At 49.3% G+C, this 20554-nt stretch overlaps 1 protein-coding gene across 3 annotated transcripts in view; it reads right to left on the bottom strand.

Annotated features, from left to right (window-relative positions):
• The window catches only part of elmo1 (engulfment and cell motility 1 (ced-12 homolog, C. elegans)), a 62723-nt gene that overhangs the window by 39659 nt on the left and 2510 nt on the right, over window positions 1-20554 (bottom strand). For 2 of the 3 annotated variants that reach the window (XM_076139303.1, XM_076139305.1), the window contains exon 1: window positions 6885-7146. The exons of the other annotated variant lie outside the window; for it this stretch is intronic. The gene's annotated coding sequence lies outside the window, so the exon portion shown is untranslated. Of the gene's footprint in view, window positions 1-6884; window positions 7147-20554 lie in introns of those variants that run through there. 3 annotated transcript variants of the gene reach the window in all.

The following is a 20554-nucleotide window of genomic DNA, read 5'->3' as shown; positions in this document are numbered from 1 at the left end:
AGGAATGAGTGGAATAACCTACTTATACCAGCGGTGAGACGAGGAATGAACCCGCAGCTAGAAGACATGATCCTGACCCCGCCAAACACTGATGTCAAGAAGATTCAAGGGCACGGGGGAGGCGAAGACCCGCCGACCCGCGAGACACGCTAAGGTACGAAAACTAAAGCAGGCGAGCAGATGCTTCATCGGCTCTCAAGAGGAAACTTATGATTGCACTTAAGCTTTGATCTTAATCTAACTGCTAATGAGGTCACAGCATGGCAGCCAGTCGAGAAAAGTTTGCTACGGAAGTTCTTTGACACGGTGACACGGAAATTGCAGAGTGGTTGAGATCCTTCTGAGCGTTAAAGCAGTCAAACCACAACCCCAGTGCTTCCATGCAGCTTTTTTTACCTTTAATATGTAGGCAGTGATGTACTTCAAAGATGCACTTTATCTCTGAAAGCGCACGGCTCTCCACCCTGACGGCCTTTAGTCTTTAGCGGCTCCAGAGCTTCACCTGGTCTTCACCCTTTGGCCCAGTCTGCTACCTTTAAAGAGTAAGAGGAGGGATAAGGGAGACGCTGCATCTCCTTTTCCTTGGCCCGTCCAAAACCGACCGCAAAAGCTGCTATTTCGCCTTTTTCGAGAAGTGTGATGGAGGTCAAATCAGGTGAGTGTGTGTAATCTGGAGGCAACATCCTGGGCGACTGCCAGCGAGCACATAACAGCTAATTACTGTTTGCCTAGTTTGTTCTTCTTGTACAAGCAAGAATAATGGCAACCTTTACAACCTGTGAGCTTTAATCAATCGGATCAAATCAAAGCCGCCGATGTGCAAAAAGTCCACAGAAGATAAATATTACAGCTCGTATGCAGCAGGGCAGAGGGTCTAAGCCCTCGCCGACCGAGATCCGGTTGAGAGAGAATCGTTTGTTCTCGTTTGAGGCTGCCGGTTCGTTTTGCAAATTCACATTCTCGGGTCACGAGATTCGTCGATAGCCGTCAAAATGTCCTAACTGGAAACCTGTGATTCTATGATGTAATAATGACATATAGGGACATTTTGCACACTAATTAGAGCATTTAGTGTCAAAAAAGAAGAATGTTTGGACAATTTTCTGCTTTCCTCTTGGATATTTTCCCACACTGAACTATACACCCTCTGCTTCAAATGCATGTTTCTACTCTTTCACACACACACTCGCACACACACACACACACACACACACACTAAGGCTCGGCCCCAACTCCTCAGCATCTTCCCTCCCTGTGCTGAGGACTCCCGCTAAGCCCCATTTATCTGCAACCTGGTGGCCTTCTAAGATAAGCAGTGTGTCCAGATCCAGAACCAGACAGCCCAAATCTCACAGGAGGGGGCAGCCGGGTAATGCAAGCTGTTTCAGAGCGTGTGTGTGTGCGTGTGTGTGTGGGGGGAAATGAAATCCATCACTGTGAACTTCTCAAGTAAGAAATTGCAGCATGGATTTCCCCCAAACTGTCTGAGGAGAACATCAATAATTGAGTTTCTCCGTCTGTCTGGGAACCTTGGATCCTCCTTCCTGCTGGAGAAGCCTGTTTACATATTTAATCTCCATCTATAATGCATCACGACAGGCCAGGACTAATTCCAGCGAGACGACGGCTGCACAGAATACTTTGAGGGGTTGACAAACTGTGTGTGTGTGTGTGTGTGTGTGTGTGTGTGTGTGTGTGTGTGTGTGTGTGTGTGTGTGTGTGTGTGTGTGTGTGTGTGTGTGTGTATATAAACAGCTAGGCTAGACTGTGGTCCGTGCAAAACAATGGAGCAAATTGCGCATTTTTGTACGTGCTGCATAAGTGTGTGTAAAGTGAAGTAGTGTGTGTGATGACACTGGCCTGGCGCATGTGTGAGTCACCCCATAATAATCCACATAGCCTTTATTCAAGGGCCTGTTGCCATGGCAGCCGCTGCTTCAATAGCTACTGATGTGGCTGCCTCTTTTTCTTCTCCCCCCCCCTCAGAGTGAAGTGTCATCGTGCCCAAAGTCACGTTTGTCACAACTCCCCAAAACTGTGAGTCACACCGCCGCCGCTCGCCTCCGAGTCGTGTTTGCCGCTGAAAAGAAATAGACGCCGCACTTGAAACTTCACCTCAACATATCTGCAGGGCACAACACTGCATGTAGAAGAAGCTACGGGGAGTTTCAGCAGTGGGCGGGAGAGCGCGGTGCGTTTTGTTGACTCGCTGCTGCCGCCCGCGCAAACTGAAACGTGACAAGGTGAGTTTGCTTCCACCTGCGTTTCAAAAAACTGTCGCAAGACGTCTTTAAACACTCGCTTGGGCAGCATGTCTACGGTCTCAAAAAGAAAGCCTTTGCAAAACTGTAATGGAAACTTAGCGGCCGCATAGGACGTCTTTATGTTTCACTTCCTTTGTGTGTGTTTGCCGAAGAGGAAATTTACCCGAAATTGATTCAGAGGAAAAATAAGTTACAGCTAAACAAGAGGAGGTGAAAAATTTGTGGAGAAATAAGAAGAAGAAGGAGAAGAAGGCGATACGTTGGGCAGCCTGTGGTCACTTCACTCAGCTGTGTTATTAACAAGCCCAGGTCACACCCACATGAGTCATGTTTGGGCTGAAAGGTGTTTATACGTTTGGACGACGCCACGTCACCATAAACCTAAACACGGAGAGATTTGAGGCCGTGTTAAACTTTCAGTGTGGTAAAGTTACTGTTGGGTTTTTGTAAACGGGCTCATTGTTTTCGGAAAAAGGTGCGAGATCGTGTGATTCATGGAGTTGTGAACGATGGTGCAGTGTGTGTTTGTGTGTGTGTTAGTCATCGGGAGGACACAGATTGTAGTTGTTTCCTGTGCCGACTTAAGACAGAAGCAGTAAAATCGAGGTTCTAAAGCCGCCGGGTAGACACGCAAACAAGACGTAGAGAGTGGATTTGTGTGAGTGTGTCTGTAGTTATCACATAAACCTGAGGGTGTGTGTGTGTGTGTGTGTACTCCGAGCACCTTGTCATCATCCTCTGAGAACTACAGATGAGTCAGATGGTCAGCCTTGAGGCTCATCGATTGGGACACACACACACACACCTCTCCTGACAGCCACAGTAAATCCCTTGAAATTGGACAGAAAGGTAATTGAGAGACGGCGTGGGTTCGTCACACCAGGACACAGCGAGGAGCTACAAATGATCCAACACTCGTTTGATCACTTCATGTTTTCTCCCTCGAATTGTTACCCCCATCTACACACACACACACACACACACACTGCCTAAGGGAACAACTACCGAGCAGAGATTTACAAGGATGCGTGTGTGTGTGTGTGTGTGTGTGTGTGTGTGTGTGTGTGTGTGTGTGTGTGTGTGGTGTGTTTTCTTTCATATATTCTCCGGGTGTCATGGCGGGTGTTTACTGTAGCCGAGGGGGCCGTGTGTCAATTCCCAATCTGTCTCTCTGGCATCTCATCCCAAACTCTTTACTCTGGAAATGGAATCTTGTTACTGAGGAGCTGCTGTCAAAGCTCATCCTGTCAGAGCTGTTAATACACTGGGGATTGAGTGTGTGTGTGTGTGTGTGTGTGTGAGGCAGTCGTTTTCCAGGTTGTGTGTCCCTGCTTTGTGACTTGTGTGTGTATGTGTGTCTGCTTGTGTATCCCTGGATTAAACAGTGTCAATAACTTTGGGATGAGACGCGATAGAATGTCAACTTCATTATGGAGAGGCGGAGTCATAACTGGAGGACCTTATATTATTATATCTTTGTTCTTTACGTGTTGACAGGCAGCCGATATGATGCCACCCCTAATCTGACCGGGCTCACGTCCAGCAAGGTAGAAGTCTTAATCTTCTCAATCTGTGTCTGAGCGCGTGTTGTTTATAATCTGCTTCCATTCGCTCGCTACCTGCTGTAACCGTGGAGACGCGCGCCATCAGGACGAGCTTGAGGAGCGAGAGAGAGAGAGAGAGAGAGAGAGAGAGATAGAGAGAGAGAGAGAGTGGAAAATACGATCTCATGTTACCTGCTGAAACTGATGAACTGATCTGCTGCCAGAGGTCAGAGCGAGAGGAGCAAAGACCATCAATAAAAAGGGGGAGGAGGAGGATAAGAAGAGGGGACGGAGACAGAGACAGAGACAGAGACAAAGAGGGGGGCTGTGATTTGTTGGGACGGCAGAAAAAGCGCCTGGTTTCACCTCAATAATTCATGAAGGGGGTAACGTGAGAGGGCAGGAGAGGAGAGAGGGATGGGTGATAGAGAGCGAGAGAGAGGGAGAGAGGGATGGGGACGCTGAAGGTGAGACATGAGGGGACACTGGAGGGACGGGAAGCCAATGGTGCAATGGAGACAATGGAGAAAGAGGAGGGAAGACATGGAGGGGAAAACAAGGAGAAAAAGGTGAAGGGATGAGAGAGAGAGATGAAAAGAGAGATATAGAAATAGAACACATAGATTATGGGTCCACACTTTCATTGAGCTGCATTGCTTGACTTGATGCTCATGTTAAAGAAATCAATTCATCACCTCAATCGACATTTAATCAAAGTTGCAACGGGGACTTCCTTACAACTTTCAATTTAACCCTTCACATACTCACACCTCTCATCCTGACATGTGAAGGCTTTTCCCTCAAACAGTCCCATGAATTGTTGTACATTGAGGCCGTTCCATTTTGTAATGTTCCTCTTTGTATTTATGCTACATTTAGGCACAGACGCTAAATATGATGGGATACAATGTGAGCGAGACTTTAAGGTCATAATGAAATATAATTACAATACGCCTCACAGCAACCGCCCCGTTTATTACATCTAAATGGATTTGAAGACTTTTAGGCTATTATGACTGATGAACATTGTGAAGGACGCACTGAGCAGCTTCAGCTCACACAAGTTGAACATTTAGGAAGTAGACTTTGTTCTAGTGCTTCAGCCGTGTCGACTCGCTTTGTTACGTCACCTTAAACATCGTCACCAAATACGGAAGTGAAATCAAAGGTCCTGTGCAGCTTTCAGCCTCATAAGCCACCACAGAGCAAGAGACAGGCCAGTCCACAAAGTCACTCTCACTCACTCACACACTCTCACTCACTCACACACTCTCACTCACTCACACACTCTCACTCTCTCACTCTCTTTTCTACATGGGCAAAATTAATCCTCTTAATCTTACCAAGCTGACTGGTGTGTGTGGAGTGTGTATGTATCAGCAGGCTGCACCATACTTGAGCAGTGGGGGGTGAGGGGGTGTGCATAATAGTGTGTGTGTGTGTGTGTGTGTGCAGATGTCCGTGGGTGGGTGTGTCTGTATTAACCTATGTGCTGGTTGGATTTCAAAAGGACCCCTTCCAGCTCTGCATATGATGCCTCTACAAAGGGCTCCGACTCGCCATGGGGGCCTCAGTGTGTGTATGTGAGTGTGTGTGTGTGTGTGTGTGTGTGTGTGTGTGTGTGTGTGTGTGTGTGTGTGTGTGTGAGAGCTTTATCTGAGAGCCAAGACAAAAGCCAAGCGGTGCAGAGGAACCAGAGTTATTGCAGCTCCTGGGCATAAAGACTCAACTCACACACACCTACACCCACCGACCACAGGATGGTCACGTTACACCCTCGAGGAGAGCTGTAAGAGTGTGTGTACATCGGAAACACATCACCAAGAGCGTGCACAACACACAACACAACACATGCACTGTGTGAGTGCATGTTGGCTTTTCACACTTTAAAAACAGCAAAAAGTCTCCTTATGGTTGTGAAGTCTAAGGTCATACACACACTAATACCATCACCAGGCACACACACACACACACACACAAATACTTCAGAGGAAAGGCATTTGGGTAAGACAAAGGGCTTCAAATAAAGGAACAAGAGCAAAGGAAAGGGAAATGAGGGAGGAAGGAGTGGGAGTTCAGAAATATGGCAAAGGACAAAGAGACAACAGCTCAGACAAAATGCACATAGCAGCAATTTTGAAAAGCCTACAGGAGGTGTGTGTGTGTGTGTGTGTGTGTGTGTGTGTGTGTGTGTGTGTGTGTGTGTGTGTGTGTGTGTGTGTGTGTGTGTGTGTGTGTGTGTGAGCGGGCCAGGCTCATGAGCATCTCGGCAGGCCTCTCAGTTTCACAAACCTCACTGCACTGCTGCCACTAGGATATCCTGTCGAGAGCCTCAGCAACACTCGGCAGCGATAACACACACGGGCGCGCGCACGCACATTTTACACACACACACACACACACACACACACACACACACAAACACCAGTGAAACATAAAGACGCGGCCTATTGCTGAACGTTTAATAAGTGCGTTGGAAACAGAGCAAGCAAGCAATTTTATGTAAACAAGTGAGTCAGGAGCGATTAGAGGTGCTGGGGTGGCAGTCGGTGCTCGCAGACGGACGATCACAACACTGGAACAGTTGGAGGAAAGGAAACGGCGAGAGAGGAAATGAGGCCCACAGGCAACACAGCTAATCCATAATGTGTATTGTGACAAAGCCGCCACACGCTGCCGAGCGATTACTCTCCGACGCAGGCGAGAAACGGCAGAAGGCAACACACTTCGGCTGTGTAAATATCTATATGTGTCAATCACAGAAGCAGAGTCGCCACCAACCACGCGGCGATTGATGCCCCAATACAGATACCCACAATGCCGGTCCGTCTGACTGACACACACACTCTGAGGTTTCCATTCTTCTTGGAAGGAACCTGCCCACCGTCCCATCTCAACAGGCAAAACGCGTGCCCCTGCACATGTCTGCAGCCGCCGGTGACATGTTAGAGAGGCGAGGGGGCAAGGAGGCAAGGAGGTGAGAGGAGCACGCAGAGCCGCACCCTGAGGCCTACACGCATCCTGCCGCTGCTCGCACAAAGAGGAAAGATCACGGCGAGGACGCAATGGAACTCACCTCCTGCAAACTTGACGAGTAAGCGAGGCCCTGGTGAGCTTTCCTCCCGCTCGACCCGCTTCCTCCGGCTACAACGGTGAGGACGACTGCTGCTGGGACGCTAGAACACGAGGAGAGGGCAAGTGACGCTTTGCTCAGCAACTTTCTGATGCGACGAGCCGCCTGAAAGTGCCTGCGAGCTCCATAACCCAAAGGCAGACTTCACAAGGCTCTCTGCAGCGCGTCGCCTTGGGCAAGAGGAAAGCGACAGAGAGCGAGAGAGCGACAGAAGGAGGAAGTAGGCGTTTGTTGAGAAACAAGGAAACAGGTCTGTCTTCTAAAGAAAGCGGCAAAATTCAAAGACGAGACACCGCCGGAGTCTAGAGTCGGTCTAGACACACAGCTCTGACTGTAACTTTAAAGAAATGTAATTTTTGGATGAAATAAAGCAAAATATCACTCTTAAAGCTACAACACACAACTTACAATGACACTCCAGCTCAAATGAATGTAGAACAATGGAGCATCAATATCATTTTGGGTTGAATCTCAAGTGTCAGACACGTGAAAGCTACTAACCTACTAACACGTTTAACACCGTCCACACACTGTAGTTCTTGTTCTACTGAGCTCACTCTGGCAGATGATCGCTCAGTGCGTCTCGATTCAGCGCCACACATTCTTATCGTAACTTCAACACGCTCAATAATTCTCACCATGAAAAGTCACAGTCAAGGGTTAATCAATTTCATGTCTGTTCATTCCAGAAGTTACCGCAGAATCAAACCCTCCAAGCGCTCTTGTCTCTTAAGTCTTGTGCTTATTTCTGTCCGTTTCTAGAGACAATTTATATTTCAGACACACAAACATCTGATCCAATTCTGGCACAGGGTCTGCCCGGGTCTAAGTGGTTAAATAAAGCCATTTCTTTAAGTAAGAGTAAAGGCTTCCAGCGCAGCACCGCTTCCTCCTCCACCGCTGATGCAACAGGGTGAGGAGAGCTTGGAGCGGGCGCAGAAAGCGATGAGTCACACCGAGAGAAAGAAAAATAAACACACAACACACCAATTGTGAGCTAAAAAGTCCAAACACCCGAGTGAAACATTGACAGTTTGAGTGCCGCAGGGGGATGACGTCTTCATTTAGAGCAACTGAAGGAGCATCTGTGCAGGGGACACGCAAAAACACAGATGTTTACTCCACCCAGGATGAGGTCAACCACCACTCTTGTGCACCTCATAAATGGGAACGTGACAATATTTCTAGTTCTGTCTTGAGCTCCCAACAAAGCATCTGGAAGACAAAGCAGCAGCTCCCACTAGGAAAACAAAACAGGTTGAAGCGTTTTTTGCGGTTCGATCCGTCATGAAGGAAGGTGAGACGTCAATGCCATGGAGACCTGAGGAAGAGGAAACGTTTAAGAAGACTCCCGGCTAAAAATACTGGACGGGTCTCTCAGGACGGAACCTCAATTACAGCTCCAACCTCAAAGTGGAACATCTGCAGGAGCTCCCTCCCTCCCTCCTCCAGACGTTACTTCACTTCAATGAATCGATCTCAGTATAACGTCCACGCTTGAGGACATTAGGCGATTTAGGGACGATTCAGAGACGAGCTTCACTTCCAGGGATGAAACTCTGAGCTGAAGCGCCGCGATGAACGCAGACGGCTCAAACACTACGTTGTAATTATAGATATAAAAAGCGCAGTGGATTTCGCCTTTCATTTTCCTCCCAAGGCCTGAAATCAGAAACATTTGTGGTGCAGTGAAGCAGCACTGTACGCCAGCGTGTGTGTGTTTATGTATAGTATGTAATGGTGCAATGCATTCTACTGAAGCAGGAGGGAAACGGTTGAGAAATATATGAACCTCAAGCCCTGCAGTCGGATTTAAACCATCTCTCACTTTAAACAGAGGAAGAATGAGACTCTCAGACTGACACATCGGGATGCCCTCATTATGAACACTATTAAACGTTGTAAAATGACGGTTGAATAAAGGCCGTTTCATAACTACTCCTTCTCCTCCTCCTCCGCCTCCTCCCTCAACACATTTCCACAGTCTGCTGGCAGAGGAAGGTCGTCAGGCAAAAGGATAATCCCACAACACCTCAGGGGATCATCTATTATTCAGAAGCACATCCCAATTTATTCCCGTTTGAGAGGGAAAGCGCACTTTACACGCTTTAGTTAGAGGCCTGAATGCGTTATGATCAATCCATGTTGAAAACCTTCGACATGCAGCAACATTTAGTCCTCCGTTACATCTCAGAGTGCCAACAAATGCTGACTGATCAGCTCTGTGATCACAGTGTGTGTGTGTGTGTGTGTGTGAATGTATGGACTCTATATCACTGCAGCTGCGATGAAAAGAGGCCAAATGGAGCTTTATTCACTGAACAGCATCTGCCCTGCAAAAGTACAACTCGGCGTAATGAGCCCGACTGCTGCTCGCCGGTTTAATGGTGGTGTCACGGCACTTCAGTGAGGCAGCGGTGTCCCAAGAACCAAGTGTGTGTGGCAGTGTGCGTACGTGTGTGTGTGTGTGTGTGTGCCTAGTGACGTCGGGAAAAAGAGCCGAATGCATCACAGGGTTCATTTTTCCCTTGATTGTCACATTTTATCCTTTACTTCCAAGGCAACAGAAGCTCAACTTGTGGTGACCTTTTGACCACAGCCGAATCTGGGCTACATGCCAAAGGGGGGTGGGTGTGTGTGTGGGGTGTAAGGGGGGGTCCCTCCTAAATCACCCTTTACGTCACAGGTTTACAACTCGGCCTGATCAGCCATCGTCCTCCCATATTCCAGTCCCATCAGTCATTGGTCTTAACTGCCTCATATTAACCACCGTCTTGTTTCACTGGAGATTTTATGTCCGTTATTGCGGCTAATCAACATCAATCAAGGATTGATGGAAGGAAGGATCGAACCGCTGATACAAATCATCTACGGTGAAAGAATGCAAGCACGGGTCCTCAAATAAGCAAAGAGATCAGTCGGCGTCTATCACAGCTTAACTCTAAGGGCTTCACACGACAGCCACACATCATCATTTATGTGGTAGATCATCTGGAAAATGCTTATGATTAACTTTAGTGAAACTCTGCTCTGCTGTTCATGTTCTATTATATCAACTTCACCGTAAACAAACAAAAACAACAAAGCCAGAGTGTAAATTTCACTCCTCTGTGCTCCCAAATGGAAAACTGAGCAGCACTCACTCTGTGTGTTACGCAAGGTGACTATTATGTGTGTTTTCTCCCTCCGCTGCCTCTCTTAAATGAAACACAATAGGCTACGCGCTCTCTCTCTCTCTCTCTCTCTCTCTCTCTCTCGCCGTTCTCCATTACGTAACTAGAGATCGTCCACATTCGAGGTCGGCGGCGAGGGCTCAGAAAGAAAAAAGAGGAAGGGCGCATGATTAAGGCGTTTACCCAGGAGAGAGAGAGGGACAGAGTGTGTGTGTGTGTGTGTCTGGATGGGCTTGGAGTGGACAGCGGAGCCGGGGGAGCAGAAGGTCACGCTGTCTGTCTGCATCACGTCTGCCACAGCGGCTGATTTATTAAGATTAAGTTATGGAAATCCGCCACCTGGCTCGGTAACAACGCGGGCGTCTTGGTAACACGAGTCGAGAGATATACATTAAGCCACTTGCCTTGGAGAGGAATCAACGCGTCGATACACTCATTATGTTCACTGGAGCCGAGGCGATCGAACATGTGACTCAAACATCCATCCTACATCTGCACCCGCTTAACCTGCCCAGGGTCACAGAGCTGAAACTGATTCATGCCTATATTAAACACTGTGGGGAGTTCACACACACACACACACACACACACACACACACACACACACACACACACACACACACACACACACACACACACACACACACACACACACACACACACACACACACACACACACACACACACACACACACACACACACACACACACACACTCACTCACTCACTCACTCACTCAGGAAGCATATAAGAATTTTGCACATCAGGGAAATGCCGGCTGTTTACAATGGAAGGCACCACGCCACGAAAACATTTGAAAGGTTTCTGAGGCTGATAACGGCGGTTTGTAAACCGTAAATCAGCTCGGGTTTTCACCGGGAGGCGAGTTGAGTTGCGGCTTAGGGGAGATTAGAAAAAAAAATGTCAGCTATGTTCCGTGTCCCCAGAAGACTTTCGCGGCGGCCTGGTCTGGTCTGGCTGCAGGCCCTCCAGAGAATTGGCAGTAATCAACTTACGGACAGAGACGAAGGGGAAAGACGGGAAAGAGGGGCTGCCTGAGGAGCGGAGAGGAATCAGAGATGTGACGGCAGTGGTTAGAGGGGTCTGGATCCAATAACAACGCGGACTGTGGCAGGGATTCAACCCCACGTTCTGTGTGGTTTTGCATTCATTCCAGAGCTGACACTGTTCATATATCCTCCGCTTCCTATAAATGCCTATTGTCAGAGGAAGAGTTTTACACACAGCAGGAGGGCAACAGCTCACTTCAGGCTTCAGGCTTCTTTACTCCGCTGCCACTAAGACGCAGTAACTCTTAGGAACTCGTACCGCTTTGCTACAATTGGCTGCCGATGTGGAGAGGGGGCGTGGCTCATTCTTACATCATCACAACCTAGTGTACCTACGCTGGGTGACTGAACGCTCTGTTGTGCTTACAATCAGCATCGGCGCCGTGCGTTTCCTCACCTGGCTCGCCTCCTCGCGTAATCCCATTAAGCAACGAGTCGTGTGCGCCGAGCAAACGACGTAATCCTATTAATTCCAGCCGTGCAAACAGCTAAATCCACACTCGTGTCTGAATCGCAGCACAGGCAACAATCAGTGTGTAACGCACATGTAGACGGAGCCATTGTTAAGGTTTGAGAGGCACGGCACAATAGAGTGTTGAGAGGAAAGAGAGGAACAAAATAAAACGGTTCCAGTTCTTTTGTTGTTGCTGAAATTTATGCACAATCACACAATAAGATGAGGAGAGAAAATAATGAAGAAGCTTCTAGACAAGAGAGTGGAGAGGGGAGAGGGGGGGGTGTCAAAACAAACTGCTCATCGTTGCCACTTTGTGAAGTTGAAAGGCATCAAAGCAGAACGCTCTTCAAAAGCACAGGGGGGGCGGGGGAGGGGGGACAAGGACAGAATGGAGAGCAGGGCTTCCCCCGGACCCGTCACCGCATGAAAACAATGATTTGAGTCGCAAGGGGGCCACGCTTAAAGGAACGAGCCACCCTGAAGAAACTTGAGTGTGTGTGTGTTGAAGGGGAAGGGTAGGGACCACACAAAAACCCCGGCCAGGTCACGTGACCCGTGCGAGGGCGTGAATGGTGCTTTTTGGTTGGTCAAAGGAGGAAGTCATGGAAACAGGTCTATAGTCTCATTGTGTGTGTGTGTGAGTGTGTGTGTGTAGGGTATGTTGGGAGAGGGCGGGAGGGCGGGAGGCGTCGTAAGTGCCAGGAGGGACCAGCACAGCGTTCTTCATTCACAAGCAGGAAGAGAAAAAAAAATCCCGCCTCCATCATAAAGTGACCTTGACTACTCCAGCAGAGCAGCGCTGCATCTCTCTCTCTCTCTCTCTCTCTCTCTCTCACCCCCTCGCTCTCTGAGTGGGCGAATTCCACCATCATAACAAAACACACAAATAAAGATTCTTAAAGCGTCGTTTCTATATATATATATATATATATGAAGAAAACACACATGCGGTTATGAAACGAGGCCTTGATAGAAAAAAACAAAGAAACAGGCATTAAAGTTGTGACTCGCTGCTTCCCACGCTGCGTGACTGAACAAAGTACGAGAGCGGATCGATTCGCTTCTCCTCCACGCCGTCATGATGGAAATGTTTCATACCGACTCTGCTTAACATGTTACAGGAGTCAAAACTGAACAAAGCCAAGGCCGAGGAACTCAAGAGTCGTCGTAACAGCGCCACCATCGGGTCGACCAGTATGACAAAGTCACACTGACATACATGGAGAGGACAGATTTGTCTCAGAGTTATAAATGAGACCTGGTCCTCTAAACACTGCGTCCATCTTTAGGTACGACCTCGAGCGAGATAAACCTCCCCCAAAGCTAAAATTACACTTAAGAAGGCGAGGACAAATAAATGATCCTGACCAAAGGTTGTTCTGGAAAACGCTGGTCGGACCTTGACGAGGGTAAGCACAGAACGAACACACACACACACACACACACACACACACACACACACACACACACACACACACACACACACACACACACACACACACACACACAGGATTATAGCAATTTATTTGCTAAGGCAGGTGTTACGGGAAAGTGAGTAGCACCCACTCTCACCCTGCAAGTCGCACCCATGTGGGGGATTACGCAAGAACAACACTGCGGCTAAGTGGCTTAGCCTTGCTGGTTTTAGAGGGAAAGGAGAGGCACGTTTCTGCCCCACGCGGACAGCGAATGGAGCAGGATTTGGCAGCGGGCGTAATTGTTGTGGGGCGTTGTGAACGGCGGCGGTCTTGCTCCAAACACACGCTTCTTTTCCAAATGAGCGGACACAGACGGCGAGAATGTGCGAGTCAGTGTGTGGTAAAGAGCAAACGCCAGGCGCCGGCCAAATACTGGGACACTTTCATACTGGCGACTGTATGAATGGGGACTCAGGGGGGGCGACTTCCTCTTCCTCTGCTCGTCTGGTTCTACTGGAGCTTTACCCATGATTCTCCTCTACATGGAGAGGAATGCTGAAGACTTGACCTGTGATTGTGTGTGTTAGCATGTACTTGTAACATCTGTCAGTGAGTTCCATGTCAGATGTGTTGTATAGATCTGTTAGCGGCCCTACAGGTGTGTTTCATTCCCCTGCCTCCTCCTTTAGAAACATTCAATGCTTTATATCTCAAAGCAAAGAACGATTATTCACCCTGCAGCTAAAACGCCCGCGCCTCACCGTGATGCCGCTGCCGTATTGTACATCTCTTAATGGAAATGCGCTCTGATGATCTCCACTTAGCTAAATTCAATAGCAGCGGCGGATTAGCATCTCCGCCGGAGTGTGTAATCACCCCAAAGGTCAGATGGACATCAGAACTCTACAAACCATAATCCGCCCGCTTCCTCTTTAAATGGCTTTTTAAAGTGTGTCAGGGCCCAAAACGCCGGTCAGGATGAAAGCGCCGCTCTGCCAGTCTGCCTCTCCAGCGTCTAACGTCTGTGTCACTCTATCCCCTGTTGGGTTGCTCTAGCCTAGATCGAGACAAGGGAAGAACATTTGGGATTGATTTGCGGGTATTTTTACTTGGCCTACTTGAACTAAATGGTTCAGATGGTGGCGGGATGAAGCCGGGCGGTGGAAGAGGCGAATGCAGAGCGAAGATAAAGAGTAGCGCTGAAGCTAAAGGCTGGTGGGAGGGCGTCAGGTTACAAAACAGAGGAGAAGAGGAAGCTCACACACAGCCCATCATCCATCCTCTGCTTTGTTTACGAGGGTGCTGGTGTTCTGACGAGTCAAAGGCAAACGCACATGTCAACACACACACACACACACCCACCCACCCACACACAGAGCGCTTTAATAAAGGGAAGGTCAGAGCGTCTCGTGCGTCCTGGCACTTTGATGAACTCGGCGCTCAGAGCAGCGGTGAGAGGCTAACTGCACACTTTCAGCTCCTCTCCTCGCCACAGCAAAAATTGCTTCTCTTATTAAACCGCAACTCGGGGGAGAGCGCAGGCACTCGACAAGCGGCCATTACCTGAGCATACAGCGCACACACACACACTCACACTCACACACACACAGACACCAGTGTTCAATGCTGCCGCAGCTACAATTATGATAGCAGTGATGACTATCATCACGAGCGTAATAAGGGCTCCGCGGGAACAACAGCGTTACAGGAGATGGTTATGGTTAAAATCTGCTCCTGGCATTACCAGCACCCCGTGGAATACACACACAAACACACACACACATACATACATCCATACATCCATACGTACATATACACCCGCACACACACAGGGGGGAGAGCTGGAGTGAAACTAGACTGTGTGTTTGGTCTAGGTGCTGTGAAAGGATTCAGTCACATCACAGATCAACAATCTACTGGCTGTGACTGGCACAAGCAGAGGGAACAAAGGAGTCACTGTGGCCATCGTGCACACACACACTCTCTCTCTCACACACACACTCACTCGCACACACTCCTCGTTCCTCGTTCCCCCTGCGCTCTGCCAGCTGTCCCTCTGCCCCCTCCCACAGCCCCCCAGCTGTGGGTAATACATCAAGCAACTCTCAATTCTGTACATACACACACACACACATATATCGTGAGTGGCTTCAGGAGCGGGTTTTGTCAAAACACTCGATCCCACCCGCTGGGAGCTCCATGTCGGTCCACAATACTGACTGACTGATTTCGCTGCTGGAGCCTCCATGGTATTCATGAGCATCACCAGCAGCTCAGCGGTGTCACACTGCTGCGCACACACACACACACACACGCTAAACACACGGCCGACACGCGAGCTCAGGTGCTCAGCAGTCGCACAATTCGGTCCGATTATCAAATCATGAAAGGCAGCAATTGAATTCATTACACAGTGTTGGGATGAACTGCACATGTCAGCGAGGAAGAGGAGGATGAGGAGGAAGAGGATGAGCAGCTCAACTCTGCTTGATCCACTCCAGTGTAATATAATATAAACTATGAAATGTTTAACATGCCTGAATATTCATCAGATGCGATTAATCGACCATGATGAAGATCACCAGGATACCAGCAGCTCTTCATCAGTACAGCTGCTAACATCGCTTCACTCCACGTTTATAGTTTTCTTCTTCCTCTTCTTCTGCTTACTGATTTATAGTTTCCTTCCTAAAACAGTGTAATACTTTCATTCAGTGTTTCTTGATGTTCTTTGGGATCAGAGCGACTCTCATCTGTCTGTGGTGTCATGAAGCTGTCTCTCTGCTCTCCTCTGTCCAGTGTGTCCTCGCTGCTTCTCTTGCCACGCCCGTCCCTCCCCCGGCTCTCCGCTCAGCCCTTGGCCTCACCCATTAATTTGCTAACCTCTTCGCTCGGCCCTCAGCGCCGCGGCTCTCCACCGCCTCCACAGTATTTATTCATCCCCCACGTGGCTCTCTCTCTCTCTCTCCCCGTCTCTCTTTTTTGCCATATGCTGCACAGTGGCCCTGCCCTCTCCCTGTGTTTACCAACCGCCGGGCCTCCATCCCTGCCTGGGCAGCCTCCGCCCGAGCAGCACGGCCGATACCAGAGCACTTTCATCCCTCCTGTGTGCCCAAACCGGCGCTGAAGCCTTTCATTGGGGCTTTGCTTGTGGCCGCCGTATTATTTTCACGTCGTAGTAAAGCGATGGGCGGCGGCCTCGCTTGTGGTGCGGAGGCACAAACACGAGTCAAAACTGGGCTGATGTGGGAGCTATTTTTGGCCGGGCCATATGATTCAAAGCACTTCATGTTTGCCTTTTATGGGTTAATTACGTGTGGCCCACAGCTATGTGCAACAGGGACACAGAGAGAGAGAGAAAGGAGAGAGAGAGAGAAAAGAGGAAGAAAAACACCAGTGGAGGGCATTCCTCAGGCCAGGCAGTCATTGCTGTGGGCACGATGTCATTGGAATGATGTAATATGTGCATAGCTGCCGCCCGTCCATCCATTCACACAGCGGGGACATGGAAACGCAGTCGTACACTCCGTGTTTGACTTGTCAGCCTGCCTGTTACTGATATTGAACAACAGTAATGGCCGACCACATTGCAGCCCCACAGGCAGGCCTGCTGCTGCGTCTGCACCCACTGACCTTTTGCTTAGCACCATCCGTTTCAACAGGAAATGGATGCGTTCACGTGCAGGCGTTGACAGGAAGTGGCTTACTTTCTACTGTTTAGTGGAGATGTGCCTCTGCGCACTAAATACTGCTTGTTGTTACCAACGGTTACTCCTCTTCAGGCGACACCATGAACTTTAACACTTTGTTCATCATCACCACGGGACAAACTGACTTCATGTGTCCAGTAGCTGATTATAAAAAAATGCCAGTGACTCTTCTCTTCCGCCGCCCCGACTGAACTGGAAAATGCAGCCAGACAAGTTGAGCGCGCGCGCACACGCGCACACACACACACACACACACACACACACACACACACACAGAGTGTTAAGCTTCCCTTCTAGACAACAAAAGAACAGACACAGCAACAAGCCCTGAAGGCAACATTTAACCCAACACAATACTGCTTCTTTCCCTCTATACAGAGCATCATGATCACAGTACCACATGAGAGGCACAAGGCAGAGCTTCCCTTTGCTTCCATGACAACGTAGAGCTTCCCTTTGAAAACAAACAAAACACAACAGTAATTTTGTGCGGCTCATTTAGACCGAGCCAGTATTGCTATACATTTAGACTTTTACCTCTAAGTATTACAATTATATCACCCCCCCTTCTTGGCACAATGGAGTCTGAGATGCAACAAGTTGATCCTTCATGCGTGTTCTCTGTTGGCCAGACAAACCTGTAATTACAAAGAGAGCAGCTCAACCAACAGGAACCACAAGATGCATATAAGCAAAGCATGAAGAGGAGCTCTACTCGGTTCTCTGTAGTGTGTGTGTGTGTGTGTGTGTGTGTGTGTGTGTGGAATAAATGTACTGTTTCAGCCATGCGTGAAAAGAGAACACAACGGAAGAAGATGCAAATATAAACATTAAATCCCTCGCAGGGCAGAAAAGTAAATGTGGTTCTCAGCCTGGTCGGCCGCTGGACGAGGACAGCTGCATCTTGTTGCCAACAGGTGATGATGGTGGGCGTCAGGGGTTGCTAGGGTGAGCGCGGCGTGTTTAAGTGGCCGGATGAAGAACTGGAGCCTTGTGTTAGTCGGTGTGTTCCAGATGCTCCGCTGTGTGTGTGTGTGTGTGTGTGTGTGTGTGTGTGTGTGTGTGTGTGTGTGTGTGTGTGTGTGTGGCAGAGGGGAGACCCTAAGCAGTATGGATCAAATGCGTATGAGTTTCTATGGACAGAGAGACAAAAGCAGTGAATTGTGCTCCAAAACCCAGAGGAACTCACAACCAGCTCCCTCCCTCTCTCCCTCTCAGGAAAAACGTGAAGATGGAGAAAAGCAAGCGGCGAGAGACAAAGACATCAACATGTCTCCGTTCCCTGAATGTCCTTGTGTGTTGTGATTTATTCAGACACTCTCAGGCCCGACACCAAGCGTTTAATCCAAGGCCGGCTTTCCCCCGCCGCGCGACAAGCAAGAGAACGAGCCGGCGACCTTGGCAAGTTACGAGAGTTCCCTCCGCAATCTCCTCCGCATGGCGGTGAAGCCTCGGCCCCTCTGTTCAACTACACAATCTGGACTCACGAGGTAATTAAGCAGAGAGATTACGAGCCGGCCACAGCTGTGAGGTTTGTGCCAGACCTCAGTTAGAGGTGCAGGTCAGTCAGAGGTCCACAAACACACACAAACACACACTGCACTGGAAGCTGGAGGGACCTTCTCATCTCTGCAGCTTTCAGTTGTTGTTAATGGGTTCGTGTCAGTTTTAAAGATGAAGGGGAAAATCACCCAGGCTGGAAATTGCGTGTGCTTTTATCATGATGACGCCTTTCATGTGTTCTCCACGCTGCTATACTCTCAGGTGGAGGAGGACATCTCTCTTTCACTCCCCGAGTACAGATGCGAGGTCCAACTGGCAGCCCGTCCCCACGTAGAGGACAGGATGAGCACACACACAACATAACTTCCGCTGAATCCAACACGCACACAGACAGACCGGATAGAAACTATAATCAACTCCTGCTGAGCCGTTTCTGTAGCAGAAGTCAAGCACTCAGTTTAGGGAAGGCAGCTCGGAAAACTAGGACACCTACACACTTATGCCAGCACATGGCAGAGTGTGTGTGTGTGTGACTGTGAGGGGGACTTGCACATCAGGACATAAAGGGAGTCGCACTTCCTCCACCGATCTGCTCCAAGACGCAGAACATTTACATTCAGCTCCCTCCTCCTGAGTATCCTGTATGTGCCGGACTGCAATTATGGGCAGAAACACAATGAAGCAGCTGCGCGCCTGATAACAAGGTTTCACACACACATCATCTATAAATCTGCTAGTGCTTTACAGTGTGTGTACCATTTTGGGAGGGAAGAAAGACAACTTATAACCTTAATTGCAGTATATTCAAAGTTTTAAAAGCAATTGAACACAATGAAATCAGAGAGATGCAAGACTGAGCTGCGAAAATAAAGGAACGGAGGGAAAAGAGGAAATGATGGACGGGCGGATGCAAAGACCGACAGGCCGACTGAGCGTGAGAACGACCATCCACGTATAAACAGGCAGGCAGCGACACACGCGCGCTTCACATGTGAACACACACACTGGGGAAAAGTTATAATTAGATCACAGCTGAAGATCTGTGTTTAGCACCTGGGTCACACTGACACATCAGCACGCCGCAACCAAGAGAGGAACAAGACTGACACAGCACGGCGGCGGTGTGTGCACGTGCCATTAATCATACAAGGAGCTGCTATAACATCCCTGACACACACACACACACACACACACACACACACACACACACACACACACACACACACACACACACACACACACACACACACACACACACACACACACACACACACACACACACTAGCTAGAGCAGCTGCGAGCCATCCAAAAGACCCTAACACTCCTTTACAGCTGGGAAATCCTTACTAAGCCCCCCCCCCCCCCATCAACGCTAAATGCACAGCTGGCTCACCGTCAGCTCAAGGCCGCGGCACTCACACAGCTGGAACGCAGATCTACGGGTCAAACCCAGAGCCTATCTGTGCATTTAACCCCCCTGATTCACCGTGCTGGTGACAGGCTCTTAGCCCAGAGACACTAAGTACCACAAAGAGGGACGAGACCGAGACCTCTCTCCCCCGAGGCCCCGACAGAACCCTCGCTCAGGATTTAGAGCTCTGGGCCACATCTGGAAAGCGGCAGAGAGCGCAGACGTGTGAGGCGTGGAACCGTTGCGAGCCCGACGGGTCATCTGGGGCCGCAGAGCTCCCAGCACGGAGTCCAGACGCGGAGGGAAAGCGGGCCAGCATACGCCCTCCACTTCCCCTGATTCACAATCTAAGAATAAACGCGCTCTGCTCTGGTCCACATAAAAGAAGAAGAAAAAGGAAAAGAAAGCATTTCCGTTTCATTTTCTCACTGTGGAGCTGTGGCTCTGGATTTGGATCAGAGGCGGCGGCGGCGTTGCAAGCTGCTGCAGAAGAGGCTGAGGGCCTGAGAGATGCGTTCACAAACACCCGGGCGTCTGTCTGCCACCTCGCTATCACACCTCCACTACCTGCTGTTTTAATTAACTCCATACCACCGGGAACAATTACGCCAGGCACCATTCATCTCCTCTGGAGGAGCCAATGAATCCGAACCTGGAGCTGCCCGGAAGAGAGGAGAGGAGAGGTGGTGCGGAGGATACAGGGCAGAGAGAGAGAGAGAGAGAAAGGGTGCTTTGAGAGAGAAATGAGAGAAAAGAAGAAGAAGTTTGGGGGCGCTAAAAGTTTCCGGTGTTTTTTTTTCCACGACTCATTCCTCGATTTTGGAGCGGAAACGAGTTCATGGAGATGGGACAGATTGCAGGCCGGCAATGCG

The sequence above is a fragment of the Genypterus blacodes genome, unplaced genomic scaffold (assembly GCF_046128005.1).
Source record: "Genypterus blacodes isolate CSIRO-AG114 ecotype Tasmania unplaced genomic scaffold, CSIRO-AGI_Gbla_v1 ptg000438l_1, whole genome shotgun sequence".
NCBI lineage: Eukaryota > Metazoa > Chordata > Actinopteri > Ophidiiformes > Ophidiidae > Genypterus > Genypterus blacodes.
Note: the sequence above shows the minus strand (reverse complement) of the source record. Positions and strands in the feature narration are given on the sequence as shown.